Source organism: Dipodomys spectabilis, unplaced genomic scaffold, assembly GCF_019054845.1.
Source record: "Dipodomys spectabilis isolate Male_0828 unplaced genomic scaffold, ASM1905484v1 ptg000567l, whole genome shotgun sequence".
NCBI classification, from domain to species: domain Eukaryota; kingdom Metazoa; phylum Chordata; class Mammalia; order Rodentia; family Heteromyidae; genus Dipodomys; species Dipodomys spectabilis.
Genome location: NW_024871244.1, coordinates 3139368 through 3150170, shown reverse-complemented (window position 1 = coordinate 3150170; position 10803 = coordinate 3139368). Strand labels below are relative to the sequence as shown.

The following is a 10803-nucleotide window of genomic DNA, read 5'->3' as shown; positions in this document are numbered from 1 at the left end:
ATATAAGGCATGGATAAAAACAATCATAAAAACTCCTAGGGAAAAGATCAAAAGTGGTAGCTACTACAAAAGTTGTTTCTTAATCCCAGCACTGGTGTCTCACACCATAATCCTAGTATAATGTAAACTAATGAAACTTTTCTTTTTGTACCAGTCCAGGGGCTTGAACTCGTGGCCTGGGCACTGAGATCATTTGATGAAAGCTAGCACTTTACTACTTGAGTCATAGCCACACTTCTAGTATATTTGGTAGTGTAGTGGAGATAAGAATTTCACAGACTTTTCTACCTATGTTGGCTTCAAATTGTGATCCTCGATGTCAGCCTCTTGAGTAGGATTACAGGCATGAGCCACCAGTCCCCAGCTAAAAGTTATTTTTGTAAGATATAAAAGTTTACTTATACGGGGGAAGAGAGGGGGAGGGCGACAGCGGTAGGGGAGGGCGGGGGCGAGGGCAGAGCCTGAGTGTAACACACATCCCGCACCAGCGCCTCGTACGCCCCACTCTCCTCCCACGGCTGGGACAGCTGCAGTCCTCTTGGTCCTCGCGGTCCTCAGGGGCCTGTGCAGCAGCAGCGGCAGCAGCAGGCAGCCAAAGCGGCCCACCTACCCTGCAACCCAGGCCTGGCCGACGCAACATCAGGTGATGGAGTAGCTGGCTGCCAGTGTAGCAGAGAAGCACTGAATGAGCCAACCCTGCCGTTCCAGAGGAGCCCAATCCCGTGCCGCATCCATCAGTCCCGCCGGCTCAATGAGTGAACAGAGTATCTGTCAGGGAAGAGCTGCTGCATTGGTTTGTGATGATGCCAATAAAAATGGGTGCCAGCTGTGGTTCAACTGGGTTCAGCAGAGTTCATATCTATCACCATACATGCAACAACACATTCAGAGTGCTGGGCAGGAAGATCCAGGATCATCAGTTGGTGATCAGCTGTGCCATCCCCAAAGGATTAAAGTATAATCAAGCAACACAGACCTTCCACCAGTGGCGAGATGCCTGGCAGGTGTATAGTCTTAACTATGGCAGCAAAGAGGATGCTAATGTCTTCGCAAGTGCAATGATGCATGCCTTAGAAGTGCTGAATTCACAGGAGGCAGGACCAAAATTGCCTAGATAAAATTCACATCTGCCTGATCAAGTTCAAAATGGCCCATCCCAAGAAGAGTTGGACATCCAAAGAAGACAACTGCAAGAACAGAAACGTCAGAAGGAGCTGGAGAGGGACAGGCTGGAGAGAGAAAGAATGGAGAGGGAAAGACCAGAGAGAGAAAGGTAGAGAGAGAGAGGCTAGAGAGAGGTTGGAAAGAGAGTGGTGGAGCAGCTGGAGCGGGAGCAGATGGAGCAGCTGGAGCAAGTGGAATGGGATCAAGAGAGCAGAGTGGCGAGTACTGCCACCTCTGCCTTTGTGGAGACCCCTGTAAACTCTGAGCTGGGAGACCCCTCTGCTTCTGAGCCAGGCTTTCAGGAAGTCTCTGCTGTCGGAGGCTCCAGCCCCGCAGGGTGTTATCTTGGGACCACCTGCACCTCCATCTCCTCCAACACTCCCACCAGATCCAGCCCAGGCCTCTGTATTCTCTCCTCCCCCAGAACCTCCTCCTTCACCCCCACTGCTATCCATTAGCCCTCCTCCCCCACACCCTCTTCCTAATCAAGCCCCTCTCCTGTACCACCTCCTGCCCCTCCCTTCCTGCATCCAGATTTTTTTTCAGGATCCTTTTCAGAAGACAATCGTCTTTTAATTGGACTTGCAGTTGCGATTGCTGGAGCCAAGCTTAGGAAATTGTCACGGGTGGAAGATGCCTCTTTGCCCGGTGTTCACAGATGTGAACTCCGTGTCAGCTAAAACAGACATGGGTGGTGGAAATGGACCCGTTCCCTTGGCAGGTAGCAGCTTAATGGAGGAAATGAGTCTCCTGATGGCCAGAAGGAGGAGAATGGCTGAAAAGGGATCAACAATAGAAGCAAAAAATGAAGAATCAGAACCTGTAACTTCTAAGGTCTCATCAACAAGTACACCTGAACCAACCAGGAAACCGTGGGAAAGAACAAATACAATGAATGGCAGCAAGTCACCCGTCATCTCCAGATGAGATTCTCCAAGGAAAAATCAGATTGTTTTTGACAACAGGTCCTATGAACCATTATAAGTCCACACCCTTGTCCCAGCCCAGTGCCAACCGGGTCCAGACAGAAAGCCTTGACTGTGACAGACTGAAGCACGATATTTTAGATGAGATGAGAAAAGAACTAACCAAGCTGAAAGAGGAGTTCGTTGATGCAATCAGGCAGGAGCTGAGCAAGTCAAATACTGCATAGAGAAGCAAACTAAGCAGAGATAAGACTTGAATCTGGAGAAAAACAAAAATTCCTAAAACTGTCAACATCACCCCTACAGTTACGAGCTATCAGAAGAAAGTGGAAAATGAGTCAAGGGAAAATCCCCATCCTCTGAAACCTTCTTAAGTTGTGACTCTGGAGATCATCTGTTTTCATCTCCATTTGCTGCTGCTTTGATCTTTACTGCAGGATGAAAAGAGAGTTATGTATGAGTTTCCATAACATTTATGCAGAAAATATAAACCCATCAGGCAAGATCGCCATGCATTGAGATATTTTCATGTTGAAATGAAACCACACATTTCCCACAACCCACTGCTAAAATAAAGAGTAGAAAGGCTCATGAAGTTCTCCCCCCTTCCACATCCTACCCTCTTTGAGTGCTGAGGAACTGAGCAAGCTCTGCTTTTGTATTGCATGTGTCTCTCTCAGGTTTGTCTTCCTATCGTATTTGGTATTCCATGACTAATTGAGATCAGCGCTATGTAGGTTTAGATCTTAAGATGAGGAACAAATAGAATTGTACATGTTTTCAAAGGATGACATTTACAAGAAAGTGTCTGTAGATGACCAGGTCCGTCATGAGGGATTGTAGAGTGATAGGAAGTCCAAGTAAGCCTTTAGTGGTTAATTAGAGAAGAGAGCATTAAGGACTTTCTTCAATTTTCAGCCTCCTGAATCTGGCATAGCTCTTCTCTCCAATTAACTTCCCCACAAAAGCCAAATGTTATGGCTAGTCCCATGTATGCACTGAGAGAGCATCTGAAATCCAATTTCTACTCCCAGGACAAGCAAAAATGAAAAAAATAATAAAAATAAAAGGAGGTGGAAGCAAGCACATATTAAAGTTTTAAAATGACCCAAATGTTGCTGGTCATGTGTGTAATCCTTACTACACAAGAGGCTGACATCTGAGGATTGCAGTGTCAAGTCAGCCAGGGGAGGAACCTGCTTGAGACTCTTATCTCCAGTTACACAGCACAAAACCTTGAGCTGTGGCAGAGGTGTTAAAAACACCAGCATTGATTGTGAAAGCTAAGATATAGATCCCAGAGTCAGAGGCGAAGCCGCAGGACCAATAACATTTTAAACGGAGAGAGGATGAATAGAGGATGAAATCTGAGGAGCATGGGTCAAAGTTAGCCCATACAAGAAAGTCCATGAGGCTTTCTCTCTGTGTGCATCTATGTGCTATCCTATGGCTTGCGACTGTTTTGTTCAAGGATAGAGCTCCACCACTCCCAACTTTTCATTGATTAATTGGAGCTAAAAGTCTCATGGACTTTCCTGCCCTGGGTGGCTTTGAACCATGATCCTCAGATTTCAGGCAACTGATTCATTTGGGGCTTTGCATAAGGTTCATCTCCTATTAACTACCAAGAATTAAAAAAAAAATGGAGTTGAGCTGTGACTTAAATGGCAAACTGGGCAATCACTTTTTAGGACAGCACCTAGGGCCTTATTTCAAGCACCAAGACAAAACAAGTATATCTACAAGCTTTCCTTTGGCTCATTTGGTAAGCCACTAGTCTTGAAGGAAAAGCTCTGGTATTGTATCCAATCTCTGATATGTAGCCCCATGACTAGCACATATACAATAAAAATTTTTTAAAAATGCAAAAAAAAATTTTAAATGGAAAAAAGAACATATTAACATTTTAAAATGAGCAATGGTTTTGTGGTTCATATGTATAATTGGAGCACCTCAGGAATCTGAAATCTGAGGATCAGTGTGTAGCCAGACTACACAGAAAAGTACATTAGAATCTTATGTCCATAAGCCAGAAAAAAAGCTAAAAGCTGAGCTGTGGAAGTTGTAAAACATCACCCTTGAGCCAAAAAGCTAAGAAACACAAGGACACTTGTGGTTCTGTCTTGTAAACCTAGCTACTCAGGAGGCTGAGGTAGGAAGATCACGGTTCAAAGCCTTCCTGGGAAGGAAAGTTCATGAGACTCTTATGTCCAATTAACCACCAGAAAACCTTAAGTGACACTGTGGGTGAAGAACTCGAGCATTCATCTTAAGCTGAAGAGCTCAAAGACAGCACTCAGGCCAAGAGTTCAAACCCTACCCTCCGTAAAAATAGGTAAGAAACAGCAATGAGGCCCAGAGATTAGGTCTACTGACCGCAATAAAAAAGCATTGAGGTTGAAGGGAAGAGCTGGTTAAAAATATTAAAATTAGACAGAGGCTGGTTGCTTATGCCTGTAAATCCTAGCTACCCAGGAGGCTGAAATCCAAGGGCTGAATTTCAAAGCCAGACCTACCAAATGTCCATGAGACTTGTGCATGTAATTACCAGTACGAGGAATTGAACTTGCCCTGTTTTACTCAAGGCTAGAGTCCTACCATTCTAGCTTTTTGGTGATTAATTGGAGATAAGAATCTCAGACTCCAGCTGGGAAGTTGGCTCAGTGGTTGAGTGCTTGCCTTGCATGCATGAGACCCTGGATTTGTTTCCTCAGAACCACATATACAAAAAAAGCCGGAAATGGTGTTGCAGCTCAATTGATAGAGCACTAACCATAAGCTGGAATGCTGAGGGACAACCCCTAGGCCTAGAGTTCAGGCCCCACAACCAATGGAAAATAAAAGAACCTCAGACTTTGCTGCTCAGACTGGCTTCAAACCAAGAGCATCAGATTTCAACTTCCTTAGTTGTGCTGGGCTTTGCCTGAGACTTTTCAAAAAGAAAGAAGCTGGAAGTTGTGCTGTGACTCAGTTGGCAGAACTGAGCAAAATCTCTGAGGCAGTGGCCAGTCTCTAGATTGAGAAAAAAAAAAACATAAAAACTTTCAAAAATAAGTAACACAAAGTAATACAAAAAATGTTAATATGATGCAAAGGAAAACTATGTTTCTTTTAAATGCAGCAAACAAGAACACACTACAAAATTTCAAAATAACATACTGAAAGTAAAGGGAAAGGAAAATTTTTAAAATTCATGCAAATATTAAATCTAAACTGACATGACCAAAATCTAATGTTATCAGAAACTTATCTCTTACTTTTCTCTCACTTGTAATTGCTTACAAGCAATTGTCCCTCCAGTTTCAGCACTAGTATGGTGATTTGGAAATGACCTTTCTATGCAGCCTTGTCTGAATAGGGATCTTCCTTTTTTTAGCCTCGATTTAAACTACAGCCACTACCCTCATTTTAATTCACAAATCCTTTAAAACTCAAACTCAATATTCAAATGATGGATCATATGTAAAAGTATGAATAAACATCAGAGATCCACCAGAGATCCTCTGAGGAATACAATCATAACAGTAGAAGAGCACTGACCACTCAAGGCAGGTAACAGTAGGAAGATTTAGCATTTCTTTTTTTTGGATGTGCAGGGGGTTGAAAACAGGGCCTTATGATTGCTAGGAAGGAATACAATTCAGTGATATTAATTATATCCACACTACTTTGTAACCATTACCTCTGTTCGTGAACTTTCTTTTCAATACTGATGGAATCCACACAATCATTGAGTATTAATCACCCCCAATGACCTGCCCCAGAAACTTTTAATCTTCCATTTTTCTCTTATGAAATGGTTTAGTCAATATATTTCACATAATAGATTATTTTTGTGTCCATCGATGACAGATATATATTAATTGCAGCCTTTTGTGGATGAGTCATCATTTATGCATACCTCACGTTTTATAAACCTATTCATCTGATAGACACTCCAGGTGTTTACAACTCCTGACTATTGTAAACATTGCTGATGTTATCGTTGGCATGTGAGCTATTGGTTTTTGTTTTCAGTTTTTTTGGGTATACAATGAGCAACCGAATTGCTGGGTCATGTGGTAATGCTATGCTATGTTAGAAGAATGTGTCAAATTCTAACATAATTGCTATATCACTTTCATCACCACAGAAATGTACAAATGGTCAATAAAATATACAAAAGTATTTCAAATCTTCCACAGCTGTGCGCTAAAGGATCATTTCTTTTTACTTTTTACTTGGTTTTATTTAGGCCATGCAGGTCTTGAACTATGTAGCATTGTCTAGAGCTGAAGTGAGAACAATACCAAATGCCACTGACCCAGCCTCCAAAAACATTTATTCTGGTAGTCATTTTTTCTAGAGATAAATTTTAGTGATTATATGCATGTTAACTCTTTTAAAATAAGGTTTTGAATTTTAAAATGACATATAATTGTAATGACTGTGTACCATCTTTATTATAAGAAAAAATATATTTACTAAAACTATAAAAAGACAAAAAGTGTTTTAACTATCTGAGTTAGATGTCAGCTTCCCAGCAGAAAAATACATTACAATCACAGTCTGATAAAGACCCAAGCGAAATAACACAATAAGAGCTCATCTAAAGTAAAATGAAGAGCAAGGACTGGGGCAGGAGTAGAGCACTTGCTTGCCAAGCAGCCTCTGAATCAAAACCCCAGTACTGCCAAGGGATAAATAAAATATTAACACTTAAGAAAAGGTGCATATTATAGTATGATGGATGACATGGAGGTACACACCTGTACCTAGGCAGTAGAAATATGAAGTTAAGAACAGTCTTGGCTACATAATGAGACTCATCTTGAATAACATAGAATAAAATAAATCAAACTACATTTTTAAAGACTTAGGTGTAGTTTAAATATAATTCAAATCGTTTTGCATGTGCAAGGAACTGATATAATGCACAAAAATTATATGCTTTAATAACTACAATGTCAGTTTATCAGTGCAGTACAAGATGCCCCTTGTCTGGAATCCATTCTAAGACAGTTGGTGCACCTGTCTTCTGGGATGGACTGAGGGCGTTGCTAGGCAAACAATATTTTGATCTCCATTCTTGGGTCCCACTTACAAATCTTTTTTTAGTAGACCCCCTACAAATCTCTCCCATCCCAATAACAGCCTCCTGGCTTTCAAGTGAGGTTATCTTTGATATCTCTTAGGGCTCTCCACTCTTGGCTGGTACTACTCTGTTCCTAGGCCCAAATTCAGCAGCTTGTTCTGAGAAGAGTGGTAGCTATTTTGCTAGCCAACTCTGTCCTCTGCAGTCTCCTCCTCAAATTAGTCTTTGGTATCAGTATGAATCTGCTCAGATGGTAGAGCCAACCTGGGCTGGCTTTGAACCCTGATCCTCATATCTCAGTCTCCCTTGCACCTGGCATCATTTCTTCCTTCGAGGAATATTTCAGGGGGATAGAATAGCACAGCATCACATACATTTGTTAGGAATTGCCCCGGGGTGAGCCAGATGCTCAGACTCAAACCACTGACCTTGATATTGCCTTTGGTGTCCAATAGGATGTTGTTGGACTTAAGGTCACGTGTGATTCTGTTTTGGTATAGGTGGTGAAACAACACTTACAATTTGTATGATGAGCCTCCTGGTTTAATCCTCATATTGATGGCAGGATTTTCAGATCCACCCCAAGAGGTATCCCCTAATGGCCAGTTCCATGATGAGACATACATACTCTTCCTTCTCCATCACTTAGTACAACCTAATGATGTGTTTGTGCCATACCGTCTTAAAAATGTTCACCTCATTCTTTATCCAATGATGAGGACTCTCACTTCTAGAGTATTTTAAATGCCACATCCTTGTCTGTGAGTTGGGGATGTGCCAGCTTCACTTGTCCATAGGTACCTTTGTGGATGAGCTCTTTCATCTGGTATTGTTTGTTGATCTCTTCCTTCAAGGAGCTTGAGCTTGATTTTTGTGTTCTTCCATCCTTCTGCTATTATGGGAGGTAGCAACCCTACCTAAAATAAACTAAATAAAATATTGGAAAACCCAGAAAAAGTAAAAAGAAATACTAAAATCCAAATGACAACCAGTCCCCACAACCAAAACCATCAGCTTTGAGTCAGTCCAGCGGGTCATCAAGCAAGATTTCCCAGACCTGTTAACTGACATAGGTTGGAACATGGTGGCTTCCTATATATCCTGCATGGCCTCACACCTTGGAGCAATCACAACCAGGCATAGTGATATCATGGAGGAAATGGACCAATCAGACTCTGGACCAGTGAGGTCCGAGAAATAGTGGACCAATCACAGCCTGCCAAAATTGACACTCTAGCTCTTAGGCTTCAAAGACTGTTACTAAGGACTCCAGGTGGGTTTGAAGTTGCTCTGGTATTTATCATGGCATTTCTGAAACCACTAGGACAGTGGTCAAAATCCTCTGATTTTCTAGAGGACTACTGCATATTATAAATTGCTTCAGTGGAGACACTAGCTAATAGCCTCCATTCTTGATGGCCACCTTATCCTATGTCTTATTCCAGCAATGGCCCTGCACAAGGCCTCCCTCCTTCTCAAGGACACCTGTGTCCTACAACTTCCTCCTGAGAGACAAGTTCCAGGCTGGATTTGAGCCACAGTCCTCACAATTCACCTTCCTGAGTAGTTAGGATTATAGGCCTTAGCCATCCGTAGGTACTTAGCTCATCTCTTACATTTGGAAGAAGTATATTTGTTAGAAAGGTGGGTTTTCAATATGTCCTTTTAGCACCTTAAATTGTTTCCCTTGCTGTCCAATAGTTAACCTATTTTCTCATGGGAAAGTTTTCATAATAACATTGAAGATCACTTGGGTGTGATGAGTTGTGTCTGTGCTTTGGGAGGTTTTCTGTCTTTATTTAATTAAAATGTGTCTTAGTGTGGACCTGGGTAATTATGTTAATTGACTTTTTGAGCTGCTAGATTCCTGCATAGAAGGGTTCATGCTTTCAATCAAAATTGGGAAGGTATTGGTTATTATTCGTTCAAATACTATGTATTACTTTTTTCCCTCTGTACTTTAAACATATATACATTATACATATATATTCAAATTGTATATTTGAATATACATATACATACCTACATATTTATATTACATATACATTTATATACATATATTTATTATCACACAGCTTCCACTTTTGTGATTGTTTATGGTAGGAAGTTTAATTGATCTATATTAGAGTTCGAAGTTTTCCTCTTTATTTCTAGATAAAAATATGCTTTTCTTGGCAAGGATATTGAAACAGCATCAAAGCACAGCCAGCCTCTTTCTCTCTCTCTCTTTCTCTCTCTCTCTCTCTCTGATTTCCTGCCTCTGTCAGGTTTTTGAGCACAGGGTCATTGCTTATTGGGTTCTTCTAGTGTGTGCTGTGATCTTTTGCAATGTCATGATCTGATTCAAAGGCCACGAGGTCTGCACCTGGAAGAGGAGCTGTTCCAAAGTCAACCTGCATGCACCTGGATGCACCTGCCTGCCTCTGTCTTGATGTCAGAGCCCCTGTATCCACTTGGGAGGCCTTAGCAGATACCCCTTTGACAGGACTGCTGGCTAGTGACTGTGGACAGCACAAGCACAGCCTCTTGTTTTACCTATCAGAAGTCTGCAGTGGAGCCTGGGGGTGTTCTTCTGTTGGAGGATATGCTTGGAGCAAGGCAGGGGTTGAATAAGCCTCACTGTGGCCTGACTTCTGGGGCACAAAAAAGGCCAAGTATTTCTCTGGGCTCTTTTCAGTATATATGGGCAGGTTCGGGAGCAGAACCTGAGCTCGGGGGCCCCTAAACACAGGGTGGGCAATGAAGCTGGGAGGGACAGGGCTGTCCAGGTTGGCACGGGGCAGATGATGAGCCTGTATTAGTAGTCTGCTGGCTTACAAATGAAAAGTGATGCGAGTTTGCTACCCAGACATATCCCACTAAGACTGGTTGCACCAGAGAGTCCCATGCTAGTGGGGGGAAACTGCTAAAGACAGCAGTAGATGGACCAGGAGCAGTTGGCGCTCTTTGTGGGCAATTCAATGCTGGCTCTGGCAGGGGGAATCTGAAGGTTCCCTAACTCTGCAGATCTAGGGAAACATGAGCCCAAGCAGACACCAGGCTTGGCCAGCTGCACACTGGACAGGCTGGTAGGTGAAACCTTGCTGGTTGGCTTTGCAGAGTCCTCAACCTGGCACACCTGCCAGCACAAAAAAAAAACTGCCTAGCATCTCCTGAATCATAGAACTTGTAGACAGCACCTCTCCTAACTTGGACATGCAGTGTCCAGCTGTCTAGAAGCTGCTATGGTCAGTGCAGGTCTGGGAGGAATGGCAGGCCTGCTGCTGGAGGGAGCAGATGCCCCTTCCAAGGCATCTGGGGGGAAGGGGAGCCCCTGGAAATAGGCTGGTCTGTCCTGCCCAAAGAGAACACCTCCAGTTTGTTTGCCTGTTTGGTTGGATGGAGGGTCTCCCCTTGGGGACAGTGGTATTAGGAGACTGTGTTGGTGAGATTATCCCAAAATTAAACAGTCGCTGAGGGAGCAAAAGAGTAAAGCTTGCTGAACTGCCCATGGCAGGTGGAGTTAAGGTCATGACAGCTTCTCTCTTGAAAGATCCCGAAGCTTTGTCACCAGAAGACAAGTAACATCATGCTGGCATGGAGTCTAATGGTTTTAGGAAATTTATCAGAGAGCCGTACTTGGCTTGTATGTCACTCAAT

At 42.8% G+C, this 10803-nt stretch overlaps 1 pseudogene; it reads left to right on the top strand.

Annotated features, from left to right (window-relative positions):
- The first annotated feature begins 751 nt into the window (after positions 1–751).
- LOC122100150 lies at positions 752–2349 on the top strand (annotated as a pseudogene).
- Positions 2350–10803: the final 8454 nt, after the last annotated feature.